This window comes from Pongo abelii, chromosome 20 (genome assembly GCF_028885655.2).
Source record: "Pongo abelii isolate AG06213 chromosome 20, NHGRI_mPonAbe1-v2.0_pri, whole genome shotgun sequence".
Classification (NCBI taxonomy): Eukaryota; Metazoa; Chordata; class Mammalia; order Primates; family Hominidae; genus Pongo; species Pongo abelii.
The window spans coordinates 49099945-49119900 of NC_072005.2; the positions used below are offsets into that span (position 1 = coordinate 49099945).

The 19956-nt window shown below is 42.3% G+C and overlaps 1 long non-coding RNA gene across 1 annotated transcript in view; it reads left to right on the plus strand.

The window, feature by feature from the left end:
* The window catches only part of LOC134760719 (uncharacterized), a 25299-nt gene extending 7023 nt beyond the window's left edge, over positions 1-18276 (plus strand). The window contains exon 3 of the long non-coding RNA XR_010138632.1: positions 13069-18276. This is a non-coding gene — a long non-coding RNA (uncharacterized LOC134760719). The remainder of the gene's footprint in view (positions 1-13068) is intronic.
* The last annotated feature ends 1680 nt before the right edge of the window (positions 18277-19956 follow it).

The window sequence follows — 19956 nt, forward strand, 5'->3', positions numbered from 1 at the left end:
GTCACCTTCTATGAGTTTGTGTTTGTGTGCTCTAGGCAGCACTGTGTATACCCTGGGGGCAGTGATGTCTGGGGCTGAGCACTGCACGTGGGCTTGGGAGAAGAAGAGGGAGCAGCAGGGTGGGAAGATCAATGTCAGGGGGGCAGGGAGAAGTCATTTTCGTTTTCTCACTCCCAGGGACCAGAACCCAGTATTCTGACTCCTGGGCACAGTACCACACCCTGCTGGTGTCCCTGGATGTCATGATGCTGATAGTGTCATGTTGCCTTGGCATTCATTTTTTAAGGTGTTACATTTATTTTCCTCAAATCAGAGGCAGGGCTTGGTCACCATGGCAGTTTTCAATACTGTATCTCGTTCAAGTGGCTCCAGTTGTTGGCCAGAGATAAAACCTTAGAAGCATCTCTCCTGCTTGGTGTCCTGGACTCCCCTCTCTGCAGCTGCTTCTTTAAACTGATATTTCTGAAAATCGCCCTCACATTTAAAGTGACCACTTCTCAGTCACAGCGTGAGCTCCTGGTCCCAGGGTTTGCTCTTTGCTTTCAACACGTCTATTAAAGCTCCCTGCTGGAAACCTGTCAGATAACACCCTGGACTTAATAAAGCCATTGGCTTACTGATCTCTTCTCTCTTCCCTGCCTGGGCTCACTGACCTCTGTGTCTGTGGTCTCCAGGTGTGCTGAGTGCTCCGTATTGTCTGTAAGTAGTAAAAATACTTACATTTTCACATTGTGGTTGTATCATTGTAGCCTCACATGCCATCCAGGGCCTGACATTGAGGCTTCCCTATGGGACCTGTGCTAGTTGACCCCCTGCTGGAGCTCTTGTTTTGGGGCCTCTGGTTCTCCTGGGGAATGGAGCTTCCAGCTAACTTGATTGAAAACTGATGCCTTTCATTGAAACACTGCGTCAAGTGATGTATTCATGGATTTCAGCTGCGATAACAAATACCTTAGCATGTGAATTAAATAATAGAAATCTATTTTTCACAGTTCTGTGAATAATGTGCTATTTTAACCACTTTAAAATGCACAATCAAGTGAAATTCACCACATATACAGTGTTATATTACCATCACCACTATTTTTCCTGGAAAATTTTTATCATTTTGAACTAAAACTTTGTATCTTTTAAACAATAACTCCCTGTATGTTCCACCCTAGACCTTGATCATCTCTACTCTGTCTCTTTGAATTTGCCTATTCTTGATGTTTCATATAAATGAAATTATACAATTATGTTATTTTGTTTCTGATATTTTTCACTTAGCATAATGTTTCCAAAGTCCATGCATGTTCCAGAGGGTGTCAGAGCTTCATTCCTCTTTATGACAGATTAATATTCTGTTGTATGTGTCACCATATTTATTTATTCATGTGTTGATTAGCACATGGATTGTTTTCATATTTTATCTTTTGTGAATAATGCTGCAATCAACATTCCCATGCAAGTACCTTTCTGAGTCCCTGGATTTAATTCTTTGGGTATATACCTAGGAATGGATGTTGTTTCAAATGAGAATTCTATGATTAGCTTTTTGAGGAACAGCAAAACTGTTTCTCCTAGCAGCTGTACCTTTTTATATTCTCACCAGCAATGTATGAGGATTCCAAACTCTACATAATGCTGCTACTTGTTATTTAACATTTTAAAAGAATGGTAGCCAGTTTTGTAGGTGTGATGTGGTGTCTCATTGCAGCTTTGACTTTGTATTTTCCTGCTGACTATTGATGTTGAGTATCTTTTCATGTCCTTCTTGACTATTTGTATATCATCTTTGAGGAAATGTCTATTTGAGTCTTTTGCACATTTGTAAATTGGATGGTTTGTACTTTTGTTATTGAGTTGTAGCTACTTCTTTATATTATCTGGACATGAAAACTGCCTATATGTGGTTTGCAAATATTTTCTCTCATTCTATGTCTATTAATTATTTTCTTGATAATTTCCTTGGATGCACAAAAGGCTCACATCTTGATAAAGCGCAATTTACCTTTTTTTCTTGTTTGTCATGCTTTTCTATCATATGTAAGAATCCATGGCACATTTGAGATCATCAATATGTACCTCTGTGTCTATTTTAAGATGTTTTTATGGTTTGGGTCTTATATTTAACTCACTGATCAATTTTTTAGAGAATTGTTTGATATGGTGACCATACTGCACTCAGATATTTTTGAAGGCTTTATGATGTGAGAAAGGCTGACTGCTATTTTCTGTGTCATGAGAACTTTCTACCCCTTCATGGTTGCATCTTTTTCTCAGTGTGTCAGTTGTGGTAGGCATGAACAAGACTGTCAGGTCTCCATGGCAGCTTTTGTTTCTCAAGAGGATTATTGAGTTCCTGGTGGAGCCCATTAATGAATAGGGCCGAGAAAGTATAGGCTTATGTATGTTGAAAAATTTCCCTAGGTAATTCCAATACTCCCAGCTAATAATTGATTAATTAATAATCAATTGACTTGATTGACAGAGGCCCAGATCAGTGCATTCCAATTTGATAATCTACTTTGCATAGAGTCCTCACTTTCCTGAAGCACCCAGCAGGGATATGAAAGCAAGCCCAGTTCTGTGAGACTCTGTTTTACTCTCTTGGGTGACTGGTGGGAGGACTCCCTGTCAGCCTTGCCATGCTCTGTTTGAATTGAAGCTAAATCTTCTTTCTCTTTCTTCCTCACAGGAATCAGATTTGCATAGTGGTCCCAAGGCTCTCCCAAACTTTTTTCATGCCTGCCCCACTTTCCCTCACAGACATTTTTCCTAATAAATTATCCTGCATGTCTCATCCCATCTTGGATGCATCTCAGTGGGCATAAACTAACATACCAGGCTTGGTTTTTTTGCACTTAGCTTTTTTCTCTCTCTCCCACATGTAGCCAGTAACTATGTCCTAGTGTTTTATGTGTTACCTCTTTTTTCATGTGTATAGGAAAAATATATATATTTCCATATACTTATTTATATATAATATATAAAAACAAAATATATAATAATATAAAATGTATAATAATGTAAAACTTATACACATTTCCATATATGTATATGGAAAAAGAGGTAACACATAAAACACCAGGACATTTATACATAATAAAATTGACATATTTTTTATATATATATATAATATATATATGGTGTCTGGTAGTCTTACCCTCTCTATAAATACACACTTTTTGTCACTGCCCCTTTGCTCCCATGCAGAGCTCCCATGGCCGAATCTCCTATTTCTTTAAGTGTGTGTCACTTACTGTCCTCTGTGCTGTGTCCCACGTGCTGAGTCCATAGACTCCTGGTGTTTTATCTGTTACCTCTTTTTCAATGTATACATATGGAAAAAGCATATACATATTTATCTCTATATATTTATTTATATACAGTATATAATCTAAAAGTATATATATACAACCATTTAAAATACATACATATTTCCATATATATGAAAAAAGGTAACACATAAAATACTAGGCCATTTATATATAAAATTCACTTATGTAATATAAATGCCAATTTTATCATATATAAATGATAAGTATATACATGACATACTTATCATATTTAAGGTGAATTTGGAATGCCCTGACCTGGGCCCTCTGTCAGTCAAGTCCCTGCCATGGAGGCCATTCATGGCTGCCACAACTGAGACACCAAGAGAAAGATACAACTATGAAAATGTAAAAAGCTCTAAAGTCATAGAAAATAGCAATCAGCCTTTCTCACATCCCAAAACCTTCAAAAATATCTGAGTGCAGCATGTCCAGGTTGGAATGAAAAACTTCAATCTTGAAAAGAAAACGGAAGCTGGAGGACTCACACTTTCAGATTTCAGCATCTACTGCAAAGCTACAGTGTAATCAATACAGTGTGGTACTGGCATGAAGGAGGACATAGAAACTAATGGCATAGAATAGAGAACCCAGAAAGAAAGCTTGCATATATGGCCAAATGATTTTTGTCAAGAGTGCCAAGACCATTCCATGGGGAAAGGACAGTCTTTTTAACATGTGGTACTGGGAAAGCTGGCTATCCACGGACAAGTATGAGTTGAATCTTTAACTCACACCATATACAAAAAAAATGAACCCACAATGGATCAAAGACCCAAATGGAAGAGTGAAGACTACCAAACTCTTAGAAGAAAACATAAGGAAAAAGCTTCATGATATTGAATTTCAGAATGATTTATTAGTTATAGCTACAAAAGCATAGGCAAAGAAAAAGGGATAAATTCGACTTCATGAAAATTAAAAACTTTTATATATCAAAGGCCATTATCAAGAATGTAAAAAGGCAAACTATGACATAGGGAAAATATCTGCAAATCATATACCTGATAAGGGATTAATTTCCAGAATACATGAAGAACACTACAAACCAAAAACAGGAAAAATCCAAAAACCCAATAAAAAATGGACAAAAGACTAAAATAGAGATTTTATTAAAGAAGATATACAAATGGTCAATGAGGACATGCAAGGATTCTCAATATTAATACTGAGAGATATGCAAATCAAAACCGCAGTGATACATGACCTCACACACATTAGGGTGGCTTTGATAAAAACAACGTGAACAACAACATCACAAAACAAATATTTTCGAGTACGTGGGAAAATTGAAGCTCTTAGCGTATTGCTGATGGCAATGGGAAATGTTATAGCCACTGTGGAAAAATGGTATGGCACGGCCAGCTCATGCCTGTAATGCCAGCATTTTGGGAGGCCAAGATGGGTGGATCTCTTGAGGTCAGGAGTTTGAGACCAGTCTGGCAAGCATGGCGAAACCCCATCTCTACTAAAAATACAAAAATTAGCTGGGTATGCTGGCATGCACCTGTAATCCCAGCTACTCGGGAGGCTGAGGCACGAGAATCGCTTGGACCTGGGATGTGGAGGTTGCAGTGAGCCAAGATTGTGCGATTGCACTCCAGTCTGTGTGATAGATCAAGACCCTGTCTCAACATAAACAACAACAGAAAAGAAAACGGTATGTCAGTTTCTTAAAAAAATTAAAGAATTACCAATTGAACCATCAATTCTACTTCCGGACATACAGCCAAAAGTATTGAAAAAAATTTGAACAGATATTTGTACACTGATGTTCACAACAGCATCACTCACAATAGCCAATGGGTGGAAACAACCAAAAAGTCTATTGAAAGATAAGTGGATGAACAAAAAGTTACATCCATGCTTTGGAATGTTCTTCAGTCTTAGCAAGGGATAAAATTTTGACACATGGTGCAAAATGGATGAACCTTGAAGAGATTATGCAAAGTGAAATAAGCCAGACACAAAAGGATAATAATTACATGCTTCCATTTATGTAGGATTGTTAGAATAGTCAATTCCATAGAGACAGAAATTAGAATGGTGATTACCAGGGGTTAAGGGGAGAAGGAATGAGAGTTATCATTTGTTGGGTACTGAGGTTTAGTATCGTAGGATAAAAAAAGCTCTGGAAATGGATAGTGTTGATAGTTACACAACACTAAATTTCATGCTTAGAAACAGTTAATGGTAAGTCTTAGATATAAAGTGTCTAGTACTCTTACCCTCTCTATAAATACACACTTTTTGTTGCTGTTCCTTCCCTGCCATAGAGAGCTTCTGTGAGTTCATCTCCCGATTTCTCCAAGTGTGTGTCACTCACTGTCCTCTATGGTGTGTTCCATGTGCTGTGTCCACAGACTCAGACAGGCAGTGACTTCAGAGACAGGACACAGCTCTATTCCCATTTTTTAAAAGGCTTACCCATGGGAGGCTTCACTTCTACTGGAAGCTTGATTTAGCCAGATTCAGAACCGGCCACCCAGGCAGCTTATCCACATGCCCTGGCCCCAGCCCGGGTGGAGTCAGGGCAGGGTCAGTCACTGGGCGATCCCTCAGCAATGCAGGGAGCAGAGTCTGAGCTGCTTCTCCTTCACCCAAGGGGCTTCCTCCTCTCATTTGGGGAAAAGTGTGGGCTTGTTTTGAAGCCTCTGATGTTCATTGCAGCTCACGGAGTACACACACACAGACACGCACACAAAGGAGACAGAAGGGGTGTTTTGGTGACAGAAACAGCTTGATCATGAGGACCCTCCTCTTTCTCCCTCTGTGAAGGCCCTTATACTGCATAGGGCTTGGGGCTGATAAAGCCATTTCCCTACATTTCTCAGGCTGGACCCAAGGTCATCCACCAGAAATCCGGAAAGCAAAGGGAAGAGAATCTGTAGATATGAATTGGGAGGGTTCAGGAGAAAAATTAGGGATTTACTTTTGTGCATGGGACACAGGCTGAGAATAAAAATGTTTTCCTGGCTCTTTCTTGGAAAGCCAGATAGGCTTCACCTGAAAGCATATTGCCAATGCTCCAGCGGTCCACTTACCAGGGACTGTGATTTTCTTGGTTGCGTTGTTTTTGCCATTAGTGACTGGGTTGTGGACATAACACAGATAGTCCCCACTATTCTCTGTAGTGACTTGGGGGATAAAGAGCTCTTGTCCTGTTTGCTGGTTATTCCCATTCAGCAGCCAAGAATACTCTACTGATGGGTTAGAGCCCGCGAGGCAGGAGAGGTTGAAGTTTGACCCTGGATAGTAATAGGTGTCTGAAGAATAAGTTGTGGGTTCATCTTGGCCATCTGGAGCAAAGATAATAAAGGCACAGGTAATGTTATCAGAGGGAATGGGAAGCTCCTGGTCTGTGAAAGGGACACAGTATTCCTTTTTGCCAAGTCACAACCCCGAAGTCCCAGCCAAACTTCCTCTGTGTTCACTGAACTGGAGGAGTCTAAGACATTCACCTGTTTCTCCCATCGCAAGCTGTGGAACCAGAGTCTCCTAAGACTGGAGAAGCCCCTCCCTTCCTCGGCCTACCCAGGTTTGCCTGGGGCAGGAAGCCATGGCCAGCTTGGGGGTCCAGGGGTAAGTGTCTTCATACATGGACCTGAGAGGGACTGAGAGGCCTGGCTTCGGGTTATGTGGATTTGGGCTGGCAGCCTTCTCCATGAAGGAAAAGAGGATACTCACAGAGAACATCCAGGTGACTAGGTCACTGTGGCTGGTACTCACTACATTCTTCCTTTGGCATTCATAGAGTCCTGTGTCACTCCTTGTGACACTGAGTAGAGCAAGGATCCTGTTGTCATTGGACATCTGCAGCCTGGGACTGAGTGTGAGTCTATGACCCTTTACCCACCACATGTAGATTGTGCCATGAGTCTCAGGTTCACAGGTTAAGACCACAGCCTCCTCATCCTCCATGGGGTTGCTGGTGACATAGGGCTTGGGCAGATTCACTGTGCAGATAGCAGAGAAGATTCCTTTGTGTGGCACTGTGTCCGGAATTGTTGGGTTCTTGGGTCTCACTGACTTCAAGAATGAAGCCGTGGACCCTCGCGGTGAGTGTTACAGCTCTTAAGGTGGCGCATCTGGAGTTTGTTCCTTCTGATGTTCGGATGTGTTTGGAGTTTCTTCCTTCTGGTGGGTTTGTGGTCTTGCTGGTTCAGGAGTGAAGTTGCAGAACTTTGCGGTGAGTGTTACAGCTCTTAAGGCAGCGTGTCTGGAGTTGTTCATTCTTCCCGGTGGGCTCGTGGTCTCGCTGGCTTCAGGAGTGAAGCTGCAGATCTTCACGATGAGTGTTACAGCTCATAAAAGCAGTGTGGACCCAAAGAGTGAGCAGTAGCAAGATTTATTGCAAAGAGCAAAAGAACAAAGCTTCCACAATGTGGAAGGGGACCCGAGCGGGTTGCCACTGCTGGCTCGGGCAGCCTGCTTTTATTCTCTTATCTGGCCCCACATCCTGCTGATTGGTAGAGTCGAGTGGTCAGTTTTGACAGGGTGCTGATTGGTGCTTTTACAATACCTGAGCTAGACATAAAAGTTCTCCACCTCCCCACCAGATTAGTTAGATACAGAGTATCCACACAAAGGTTCTCCAAGTCCCCACCAGAGTAGCTAGATACAGAGTGTCGATTGGTGCATTCACAAACACTGAGATAGACACAGGGTGCTGATTGTTGTGTTTACAAACCTTGAGCTAGATACAGAGTGCCGATTGGTGTATTTACAATCCCTGAGCTAGACATAAAGGTTCTCCAAGGCCCCACCGAGTAGCTAGATACAGTGTTGATTGGTGCATTCACAAACCCTGAGCTAGACACAGGGTGCTGATTGTTGTGTTTACAAACCTTGAGCTAGATACAGAGTGCAGATTGGTGTGATTACAATCCCTGAGCTAGACATAAAGGTTCTGCACATCCCCACCAGACTCAGGAGCTCAGCTATCTTCAGCCAGTGGATCCCGCACTGGGGCTGCAGATGGAGCTGCCTGCCAGTCTGGCGCCGTGTGCCCGCACTCCTCAGCCCTTGGCTGATTGATGGGACTGGGCACCGTGGAGCAAGAGGTGGCGCTCTTCAGGGAGGCTGCGGCCACACAGGAGCCCATGGAGGGGGTGGGAGGCTCAGGCATGGCGGGCTGCCGGTCCCCAGCCCTCTCCACCAGAAGGCAGCTAAGACCCGGTAAGAAATCGAGCACAGCTCCGGTGGGCTGGCATTGCTGGGGGACCCAGTACACCCTCTGCAACCACTGGCCCGGATGCTAAGCACCTCATTGCCCGGGGCCGGCAGGGCCAGCCGGCTGCTCCGAGTGCGGGGCCCGCCAAGCCCACGCCCACTCGGAACTCCAGGTGGCCCGCAAGCACCGCGCACAGCCCCGGTTCCCGCTGGCACCTCTCCCTCCACACCTCCATGCAAGCTGAGGGAGCTGGCTCTGGCGTTGGCCAGCCCAGAAAGGGGCTCCCACAGTGCAGTGGTGGGCTGAAGGGCTCCTCAAGTGCCGCCAAAGTGGGAGCCCAGGCAGAGGAGGCGCCCATAGCGAGCAAGGGCTGTGAGGACTGCCAGCACGCTGTCACCTTTCAGCACCATTGATTTCTCCATGAGCATTTTCCAATCACAGTTGACCTCTCCCACCTCTCAGCCAATCCAAGTCCTTAAAAGCCCACAGCAGGTCTGTGTATCAAAAGACAGATGGATGCGTGATGATCTGAGGGCTCAGAGACCATGGGGCCACCTGCTCTGTGTGGGAGATGCACAGACTTCTGAAGTGTGAATCGAGCAGCAATGTTGGTGAAGTGTGAATTGAGCAGGGTCAAACAATTTGACCCTTAGTTATCTAAGGGCCAAACTAAGAGTTTGATTAACTTAGTTTAAATTGCGCAGAGTACAAGTGAGGCAGCAGTGGCTCATGCATCTCCCCACCTGAAGGACCCCACCTTATGACAATGTTGTTATTATAAATACACAGGTGTGCATGGAACAGGCAGTAAATCAGACAGCACCCACCTGGCCAGCTCCACCTGGTCCTAGGAACCACCAGTATTCCCATTAGGTGTATATAACAGCCTTTGTAGGCTGCAAAATATAAAATACAACTTGAGAATATACAATATGCTATTGTCGATACAAAATATTAAATATGAAGCTGAATATGTTGTTCCACTTTTTCTCACTCGTTAAACTTTGCTGTTTCAGTTTTGGAAGTTTCTATTGACACAGGCTTAAGCTAGAAATTCTTTCCTCAGCTGTGTGCAGCCTACCAGTAACCCCATGGAAGGCATTCTTTATTTCTCTTAAAGTGTTTTTAATCTCTAGCATTTCTTTTGGTCCTTTCTTAGAATGGCCATCTCTGTTTAAGTCATCCATCTATTCCTGAAAGTTGTCTCCTTTTTCCATCATAATCCTTAACCAGAGTTGTTTTAAATTTCCAGTCTGATAATTTCAACATCCCTACCACATCTGTGTCTGGTTCCGATCCTTGCTCTGTCTTTCAAACTGCATTTTTTTTTTTTTTGCCATAGTCTGTCTTGTATTTTTTTGAAAACCACACATGATGTACTGGGTAAAAGGGACTTGAGTGAGCAGGCATTCAGTGACATGGTGGTGAGTGTGGGGAGGGAAGGGTTCTGTGGTTCTGGATGAGGTCTGTGTCCTGGGCTGTGAATGTCACAAGTGCCTCTCAGGTTTTTCTTTCCATTAGGTAGGGTATGATGACTTGAGGAGCTGGAGTTGGATATTTCCCCTCCCCCTGGCCAGTTAAGCTCCCATCAAACCCCAGCCAGTTAGGCTGCAGTAAAATAGGTTCTCTTTAATGTAGGTCTTACCAAGAAGAATATAATTCACTGACAACTTTCCAAGTGATTTTTTCCCTTCTTCCTGCAAGAAGGATGCGGGAATTCTTTTTTGATATTGACTGTGAGAACCTGGTAGAGCTCCAGGAGCTAAGAGTCATAAAACTGTCACCCTACTCCCAAGACTAATCCATCCACTGGTGTGTTTATCTCTGCGCTGTGTCCACACTGAGCCTCCAGAATTTCCTCAATTAGAGTTCAGGTTTTCTGACCCCAGCACTGGTTCCCGCTGGGGTTTCTGTGCCTGTGTTTCTGCTCAGGTATGGGGTGTGCTCTGTATTTGCCTGTGTGTCTCTCCAATATGTGGGCCAGTTAGCACTGAGACCTTGCTTCTCTGGGAAATCTAAACGAGTTGTTGATTTTTCAGTTTGTTCAGCTTTTTACTTGTTGTTATAACTGAGTGAAAATATTTAAGCTACTTACATGCCTGACGGAAATTCAAAGTCTCTAGGGCATGACTGGAGGATATGAGCCCCAGAGCAGGTTGAGGAAGGAGTCATGAGTGAAATGGGTGAAATGAGCCCATGGGCTTTGGAAACTGCAGATCTGTCCTTCTGCCTCTGACCCCCTGGTGAGTCAGTGTAGAAAGTGAAACCACCTTTGCAAAGCCTATGATGGTGAGAGGAAGCTGGCTTGGCTGACCCCATCTCACCTCTAGTCTCAGGCTGGCTGTCCTCTCTCATTCCTGGGCATAGGCCTGGGTAAGCATGGGAGGAATTTATAGTTTAACTTTGAAGCAAGGATGATAATAGTCCCTCCCTAAAATTAGCTCCTCCTTGTCGGGGACTACCTTGGTAAATCTAAGAAAAGACCATGAATTATGGAGGGGCCCAAATTCCGCTAAAATACAGGCATAGTTTCTATAATCCCTTACTGCTCAGGAGTCATGTGTCCAGAGGTCACAAGATTTGTGACTTTCCTAGTTGCTCCTGTAGATTGCAACACTACTGTAGAATCTGAGATTTATCTTTTGAGATGTTTCTCAGACTTTTGCATTCTGGCAACCAGCTGACCTCATCTAGACTCATGAGCAATGGCTCAACCAGTCATGTGGCCCCCACTCAGAGGCAGATTCAACAAATACATACCATTTTCCCTACCTGCATCATTTCATCTGCAGCCAGTCAACAGTATTTATTCCTTAGACCTTTGCCCCTTCAAAGTTTTTGAAAAACTCTAACCTCAGAGCCATTGGGGAAGCTGATTTGTGTCATAATAAACTTCTGTCCTCCTGTTTGACAGCCTTGGGATAAGCAAAACCATGCTTTGCTACCCATCACCTTCTCAATAAATTGGCTTTGCCTGTGCAGAGGGCAAGAACGTGTCAAGTGATTATAAGAATGGATGGAGGAGTCACTGATCTCTTTCAGGTGGCCTGTTTCATGAGTCAGCCTCTCAGAGGGAAAGAGCCCTGGACTGGGACACAGTGGAAGCTCATTCTCCTGGTGACCCGGGGACATTGCCTCATTATGGATCCTGGCAGGGGTGGCTACTCTGACTGATTTTGGTGCATTTTTCATTTACCAGAAGGCAGGACAGGCCTCAGTGTGAGCAGGAAGGAAATGGAACCATCAGTCTTGTTAGAGAGGGTGTCTAGGGAAGTCCTCAGGGTGGAGGAAGCTGTGCAGAACAGGGCTCATCAGGTAGAATGAAAGGGGGATGCACTTTTTTTCACTGAACACCTTTGAAATATCTCAGGAACTCTGGCCTCAGGGGGCTCTGCTTTTCCTTCTGAGCACTGAGCCCTGAGCCCTGATTCCTGGGAGGGAGGGAGGGAGGAAGGGTGAAGGTGGGATGTGGGCTGTCCGGGTTTCTTCCATCTCTAGAATCTTGAAAGCGATGGATCCTAATTTGTTAACACAGAGGAGACCATGGGAAAAAGCTGTTTCTCAGGGGTGCCTGGCTTATGAAGTGAGGGAAATTCAGACCAGGTTGGACTCGTGAACTACAGGGACGCTGTTCCGTGTCAGCAACCAGCTCCTCTATCTCAATGTTTCTCTGTGTGGCTAATTCTGTGTGACTTCTGAGGCCATGCTAGAGTCCTCCTCCTAATGCCTGATGGTCAGACCTGTGTGGGGAGACCTAATGATGGGGTGGGGGTGGTCTTGTGTGTCCCACAGAGTCTCCAGGGAACAGGCTTTGTGACTTTCTCTGCCCTAGCCCCACAACAAGATCTGGATAGTGGGCTTGGTCAGATAAAGTTAGAATCCATGGGGGAGGGTATGTGTCCTGTCAGTGCTGAGGTTCGTGCCTCCAGGTTAGTTCTCAGTCTCTGCAAGTACATTTATGTTGTGCATGTGCTGTTTCCTGGATGGTTTCATGTCCCTAAATTCTTGAACCTGTCTGCAGATAATGTCATGAGAGGGCTACGTGGAAGTATATGAGGACTATTTGATTAGGGTGGGTGTGTTTTACATAGTGGGTATTTTTTTCACCAAACCCTTTTCAAAAAATTGTGGTTGAGTGTTTTTAGAGAAACACATACGTACTTATATTCATAGATGTGAATGTGTATTTATATAAATTGAATATATAGATACATATGTCTATAAATATACCCATATATGTATACGTGTGTATATGTATATATGTATATGTATATATGTATATATGTATATGTATGTATATGTATATGGGTATATATATGTGTGTGTGTATATATATATAAAATGTGCCATTTTAACCACCTCACTGAAGGGGAGAGAGAGAGAGACAGAAGAGAGTTTCTACTAATACCAAATCTGGGTTAAATAAGGGTGGTCCTATTTCCTGGAGTTGGGCTTTTGCTAGATGTGTCAATTCCTGTTGGAAGTGACTTAGAGAGGTTACATGCTAAACCAATTTAGAGATTTTGTATATGAAAACAATCTGTGAGCACATTGATAAGTTTTATCCTTTCCTAGGTGAAAAGCTCGGTGAAGGATTTTAAGGAATTACCATTGGCTGAAGGCTGACAAATGGCGTTTGCCATCCTCTGACTGCAGCCGTTCTGAGGACTGGAAAGAATACCCTGAGAGAGGTGGCCTATTTTATTTCTGCAGGAAGGTACTGAGGTTTAATTTATCTTATGGAGTCTTCCTAGATTAGAAGACTCTGAAGTGTGTTGATGCCTTGCCAGTGACTTAGCTGCCAGATCAGCAAACCTCTTTCCTTTGGCTAATTCATCTGTTCCCTTTTTGATGTTCACTATAATGTATCACTGCTATTTCTCATGGAAGAAAACTGAGGATAATAACCTGTTAATTTTTTGGTGATATTTTATAGGAAATCCATTAGTGGTAAGAAAATGCCTTTTACTTTAAATGATAGCATGAGCATGAAGAACTAAAAAAGCACACTTGGAATCAGTGTAAATTTTAGCTACCTTTCCCTTGCTTATTTTAAGTACTCTTGTAAGAACTATTTGTTTAGCTGATTGAGCACCTACACCTGAAGAGAGATGTTATTGAGTGTGACTACTGCTTATCCTGCCTTATGTATTTCTTGCTTTACCAGCTGTTTGTTAGCTAAGAGCTCCCTCTAGAGAAAGTAATTTTGCCACATTAAGTGGGGGTGAAAACCTTTTTTTCCTAGGGTTAATTTGGAGGCTTTTCTGACTAGTAGAGCTATTATGACAGTGGTTTGGAAGCAGGTGTAAACAATAGGTCCTCCTAGTTGCAAATAAGAGGTTGAGAAAAATATTGGATTAGAATTTTTCCTGAGACACCTCTTATGGTTGTGGTATGGGAAGAGAGGAGGCCTGGATAAGAAAGGAGAAAAGAGAGAGACTGGATATAGTGTTTAGAAGGAGGGCTACTTTCCTTCCTATAATTTCCAGAACCACCTGTGTCTCCTGTGCTTTAATGGCAGTTTGAGCTGCTGGAGTCAGGGGTTTGAGCCCCAGGACCCATCAGTCCTGCTGGACCACTGTGAGACTGGTTCTGAACCCAGTGACCTCCATCTCTGGGAGCAGTTGCATCTCCAGTGGTCTCCACCACAGGCTGGACAGGGTCAAGGTGGCTTCCTCTTGCTGTTTGGACACTCCTTCCTAAAATGCCCTGGCTTGCCACACCGAGAGAAACTAATGGATACACCTCTGGGATCTTCGATTTTGCAACTCTGCAAAGCAGCTACTAGAGGCTTTGTTCTTCTCTTGAGATTTCTCTCTTTCTTCTGGGCCTTCTCCTGGTCCCTACTATAAAAGACTGAAGTGGCTGCCCTCAGAAGGTTTTCCAAGGTGCTATGTGCTACTATAGCTTGCCTTTTGTAGGTTCTTTCTAATATTGGGAGCTTTCTGTATAATAAACTTATCTTTTAGAATGGGCTGTCACTTGACTGAATCAGGAGAGAAAAAGGTGTGTGCAAGTAGTGCCCCTCTCAACCTATCCATAAAGGCTGCAGGATTCTCATCTGGCTTTGAGTCTATCATAGACAGTTTAGAGGAATTAAGAGATCTGGCCTTAGTTTTTCTTTTCCTTTCATCTGCAGAGCTATTGGGGTTTCAATCAGGGTTGTCAAGAGGTACTGCTTCACTTCTTATTTGGAATGGTGTTTCCGCTATTTCTTCACTTTCAGTAACTCCTTCCTTCCCTTTTGGTGTAGTATAGGAGATATGTTGCTCATCTCCAAAATTCTCTGCTGCTTGAAGAGCTGCCTGTTTTTCAGCTACAGTTACGGTTTGGTTTACGAGCAGCATAACACGCTTCCATGTGAGGTGAAACACCTGACTTAAATTCTGGAAAGCTTCTATATACCCATCAGGATTGTCTGAAAATCAGCCTAAGTCTTAGTTTAGTTGCCTAAGGTCCTGTAATGATAATCTCCGAAATTATGGAGATTCTTCTCAGATGGTTCCCTTGGAAGTTGCTTTTCTAATTCTAGGGGATTATTCTTTATAGGCCTGCCTGATATGGCTGTTAAAAAATCTGGGTTGCAGTTACAATACTTGTAAACGTTTAGTAAAAATGCCCTGTCATTGTGCAAAATAGAATGAGTTGCTTTTCTCTTCAAAGTCCTGAAGTTGAAAGAGTTCTAGTGCCTCAGAGTGCACTCCAGAGGGGTGAAAGCTGAAGATGCTCTGTTATCCATCGAGAAAAAGAAGTGAGAATAAAAGTGTCCTTAGAGTTCCCCTTCTTTCATTGTGACACATAGTGGAGTGGAAGACAGTGGGTGGGTCCCCCCAGCTGTTTTCTGTCCTTGGTTCCTGAGTCCTGGCTCTGTGTTAAATGTGCTGCCCATGGTTGTTGGTGTGGCCCTCTAAGCCATGGAACTGGATAAATGAAGTGATGGGATTAGCCACACTTTACCCATGCAACCTTAGCTTATCTGCCTGTGATCTGCCTGGCTTCCTGAAAAATGGATCTCTGGAGAAACTGTAACAGTTGCCTTTGAGTAAGCTTTCTTTAACAGAGAGAATGTGCCAGTTGCCAGTTATGGACCGTGCTAAAACAATTGCCTTCAGAAAAGTGATCCTGGTTAACTCTGTTCTCAAAATGTCCTTACTAATTAAATACTGTTCTAATTGGAGATAGAATAAGTACCTTAAATGAATGTAGGGACCTAATGGCAGTTTTTCTTGCTGATGGGACAGTATCAGAACTAAAATTTCGCTATGGAAGACATTTTACTCCTAACTGTCTTAAGCAGAGCTTTCCCATTCACAGAAAGGGCTTTTCTATCGTGCAAAAAGAGAGAATTGGAAAAGTGCAGTGTTATGGCAAAGGACCAACAATGTACCTCATGAGGAGGATTTCTGTTTCCTCTAGGTGACACTGTTGGCTGAGAAATACCATGTGCTTACCAAAGGAAGGAGAGAGAGAGATAGAATGAGGGACCTATTGGTTCAGTTATTATAGCATTTACCGATCTTTCCTAACAGAACTGTTTCCCTGAAGTGTAAAAGTTTCCACATATTGCATATACGGAGAGAATAGGAGACATAGAGACCATGGATAGAAAGGAAGAACAAATTTGCAACAGGATAGCAAATTAGGAGACCCATTACCAACATCTGGATGAGCTGCTGAATGCTGTGTTCAGTCCAGAAGCCTTTGAATAACATCAGGGTGTGTCCTGGGCAGAAATTCTCAGCTGCTCCAGGACATCCCCCAGCATCATGTGATGGTGATGTTCTCCATGAAAGGAAACTAATTTGAAGAGAACCTTGAAATTAAAGGACAGATTTGAGGTTTACTCCATACTCACCATTCTGACATTTCTATGTTCTCTTCTGATCACAATCCTGGATGAGAACTCCCAAATAAAATGGCTCTGTTTGGGAATCTATCCGTGGTTCTTTGTCACACACTGAGAAAGAATTCAGGACATGGAAACACATGAGGAGTGGGTTTAGGAGTGAAAAATTTAACAGACAAAATAGAAGACAGAGAGAAAAAGCTTTCTTATACTGAGAAAGCAGTCATCCAAGAGAGGGTCTCCAATTTCGGATGGAATGCAATTGATTTTGTACAGAGACTTGAGGAGGCAGTGACTGATTTACATAGGGGTCTGGGGATTGTTTTGACCAGGTGTGCCATTTACATAGCCCGAGAAAAGACTGGCCCTCCCACACTAATCTTTTATTATGCGAATGTGGCTTCTACCTGGTGGTCACCATGACACCAGCACATATAGTGAGAAGGAAAAAAGAACAGGAACTGCCATATTGGGAATACCTGGCTCTTAGTTGCCTGCCTCTATATATGCATATCTATGCTTGCAGCCTGATCATTCAGTCTGTTTTCTGTTAGAAATGGTTTGGGGGCTGCTTTTTAATAAAGGAAAATTCCACCAAGAATTCTTTTACCCTTTCTAACTGCCTAAGAATAATTTCTCAATAACTCCTTTATTAGGACCCCTTTAGGAAAACAGAAAAGAACACACAGACTCTCCTGTAGGGAAGTAACCATAGTTTTTTTCTCATGAAGCCCCAAGAGTTCCAAGTGAACTGATTTCTCTCAGGTCTAAACTCTGCTCTTTTCTCCATTGTGTTACCTGACCTCTTTGCCTTTTATGTTACTTTGTACTGTAAAAATATTTGACCTTGTATGTGTAATGGTTGCTGGGTCAGTCATAAGAGCTATGGTTTTGAAGATGACTAACAGTGGTCATAATAAATTTTCTAGCTTCAGAGGGCTACTCATTTCTTTGCATCTTTAGATGCAAAAGACACAGTTTAAACAATTAGGGAAATGCCTTTGTAGCAAAGTACTCTGTGGAAGTGTTGCACAGTATGGTCCCCATTGTATTTTCCTCTTCTTGGGGACCTGGGATTCAGTGAAATCCTTGATTTTTAATGTCTAAATGGTGTCCCTTCCAACTGGTTCCCTTTTTTACATATTTAAACGATTAGAATCAAAAATTGCAAAGACTTTGTTGGCCCTCTTCTTTAATGGGCTCTATCTTGAGCACAGTGATTCATTTGAAGAACAGAGACCAAATTAAAAGCTACATCTCTTAATAAACAGGTGCTGGAGAGGATGTGGAGAAATAGGAACACTTTTACAGTGTTGGTGGGACTGTTAACTAGTTCAACCATTGTGGAAGTCAGTGTGGTGATTCCTCAGGGATCTAGAACTAGAAATACCATTTGACCCAGCCATCCCATTACTGGGTGTATACCCAAAGGATTATAGATCATGCTGCTATAAAGACACATGCACACGTATGTTTCTTGTGGCACTATTCACGATAGCAAAGACATGGAGCCAACCCACATGTCCAACAATGATAGACTGGATTAAGAAAATGTGGCACATGTACACCATGGAGCACTATACAGCCATAAAAAATGATGAGATCATGTCCTTTGTAGGGACATGGATTAAGCTGGAAATCATCATTCTCAGAAAACTATTGCAAGGACAAAAAATCAAACACTGCATGTTCTCACTCACAGGAGAGAATTGAACAGTGAGAACACATGGACACAGGAAGGGGAACATCACACACCAGGGCCTGTTGAGGGGTGAGAAGAGGGGGGAGGGATAGCATTAGGAGATATACCTAATGGTAAATGACAAGTTAATGGGTGCAGCACACCAACATGGCACATGTATACATATGTAACTAACCTGCACGTTGTGCAGATGTACCCTAAAACTTAAAGTATAATAAAAAATAAATAAATAAAGCCCCATGGTAAATTTCTATTATTTTTGTGTTACCTTGGCATCTATTTTTAATCTTCCTTGAACACACCAAATTTTTTCTTGAAAAAGCTTAAGTTCTCTCTCTCTTTGCTTCAAGATGTAAATGTGCTATGTATTTTCTCAAAAACTCAGTAAAGCCTTCCTCAGATAAATGTTAACCTTTACCATTTACTAGAAAGCAATTTGAATCCAACTATCCTTTAAAATGGTGGGTTTTACTGATCTCATGTCTAAAGCCCTAAAGTCAAAATTCTAAAATCATTTTATCTCTGTCTTTAGGTGAACATGTATATGTTATATGTTTCATCATATATATGTATATGTCACACGTTTATATACTGTTTACACATGGTATCAAATTAATGTAAAAATAAATGAGTACTCACAAATTAAGTGAATAAGCCGAAATGCTTTTCTATGCATGTGATTTTAGTAACCTTTGGTGAATATAGATAGTTTTAAAATTGTAGGGAAAATAAAGTAGAAATATTTTCATAATTTAATTTATACGTTTTTGCCTAGGTCTGTTGGCAGGCAGGTTTATATTGTCTTTACTAGATGTTTAAAGGTCATCAAGCAGTTCCTTCTGTATATATACCTTATCTTAATTTGTCTGTGAGCTTATGTCTTTATATTTGAACCCTTAAATTCTGAGTTCTAGATGAGTGACCATAGTAAGAACTGGGGACAAAACCCATGCTATCCTCCAGCTGTGCCTTTTGGCCATGCTGGGAGAGATGACATTATCCAGGCATTTTCTTCATAGCTCTGTTCTTTGTCTTGGGCTTTGCATCTGGTAGATAGTTAGAATGGTTTACTCCCTAGTTTTTTTTCTACTGAAAATAAGGCTGTATAAGTCTGTTTTTACATTGCTACAGACAAATACACGAACCTGAATAATTTATAAAGAAAAAAGGTTGAATGGTCTCATGATTCAGCAGGTTGTAGAGTAAGCATGATTCTGGCATCGGCTCAGCTTTTGAGGAGGCCTCAGGAAACTTACAATCATGGAGAAAGCCAGTGGTGGAGGAAGACATCTTATATAATGGGAGCTGGAGGAAGAAGGCAAGGGTTGCACACTGGTAAACAACCAGATAAAAACTCACTGTTGCTACAACAGCACCAAGGAGAATGGTATTAAAATATGAGAAACCACCTCCATGATCCAATCACATCCAACCAGGCTCCACCTCCAACTTTGGAGATTACAATTTGACATGAGATTTGGGTGGGGGTAAAGGTACAAAAAAATATTATTCTCTCCATCATCCCTCACAAATCTCATGTCTTTCTCACATTTAATAATATAAGAATGGATTCCCAATAGTCTCTAGAGTCTTAACTCATTCCAGCATTAACTCAAAAGTCCAAAATAGCAAGTTTCATCTGAGACAAGACAAGTTCCTTTTACCTATAAGCCTGTAAATTAAAAAACAGATTAGTTACTTTCAAGACACAATGGAGGTATAGGCATTGGGTAAATACTCCCATTCCAAAGGGAAGAAATAGGCCGAAGGAAATTGGATACAGGCCCCATGAAAATCTGAAACCTTGCAGCACAGTCTTTAAAACTTAAAGCTCCAAAATAAGCTCCTTTAACCCCATATCTCATATTCGGGGCACACTGATGTAAGGCTTAGGCTTCCAAGGTTCTGGGCATCA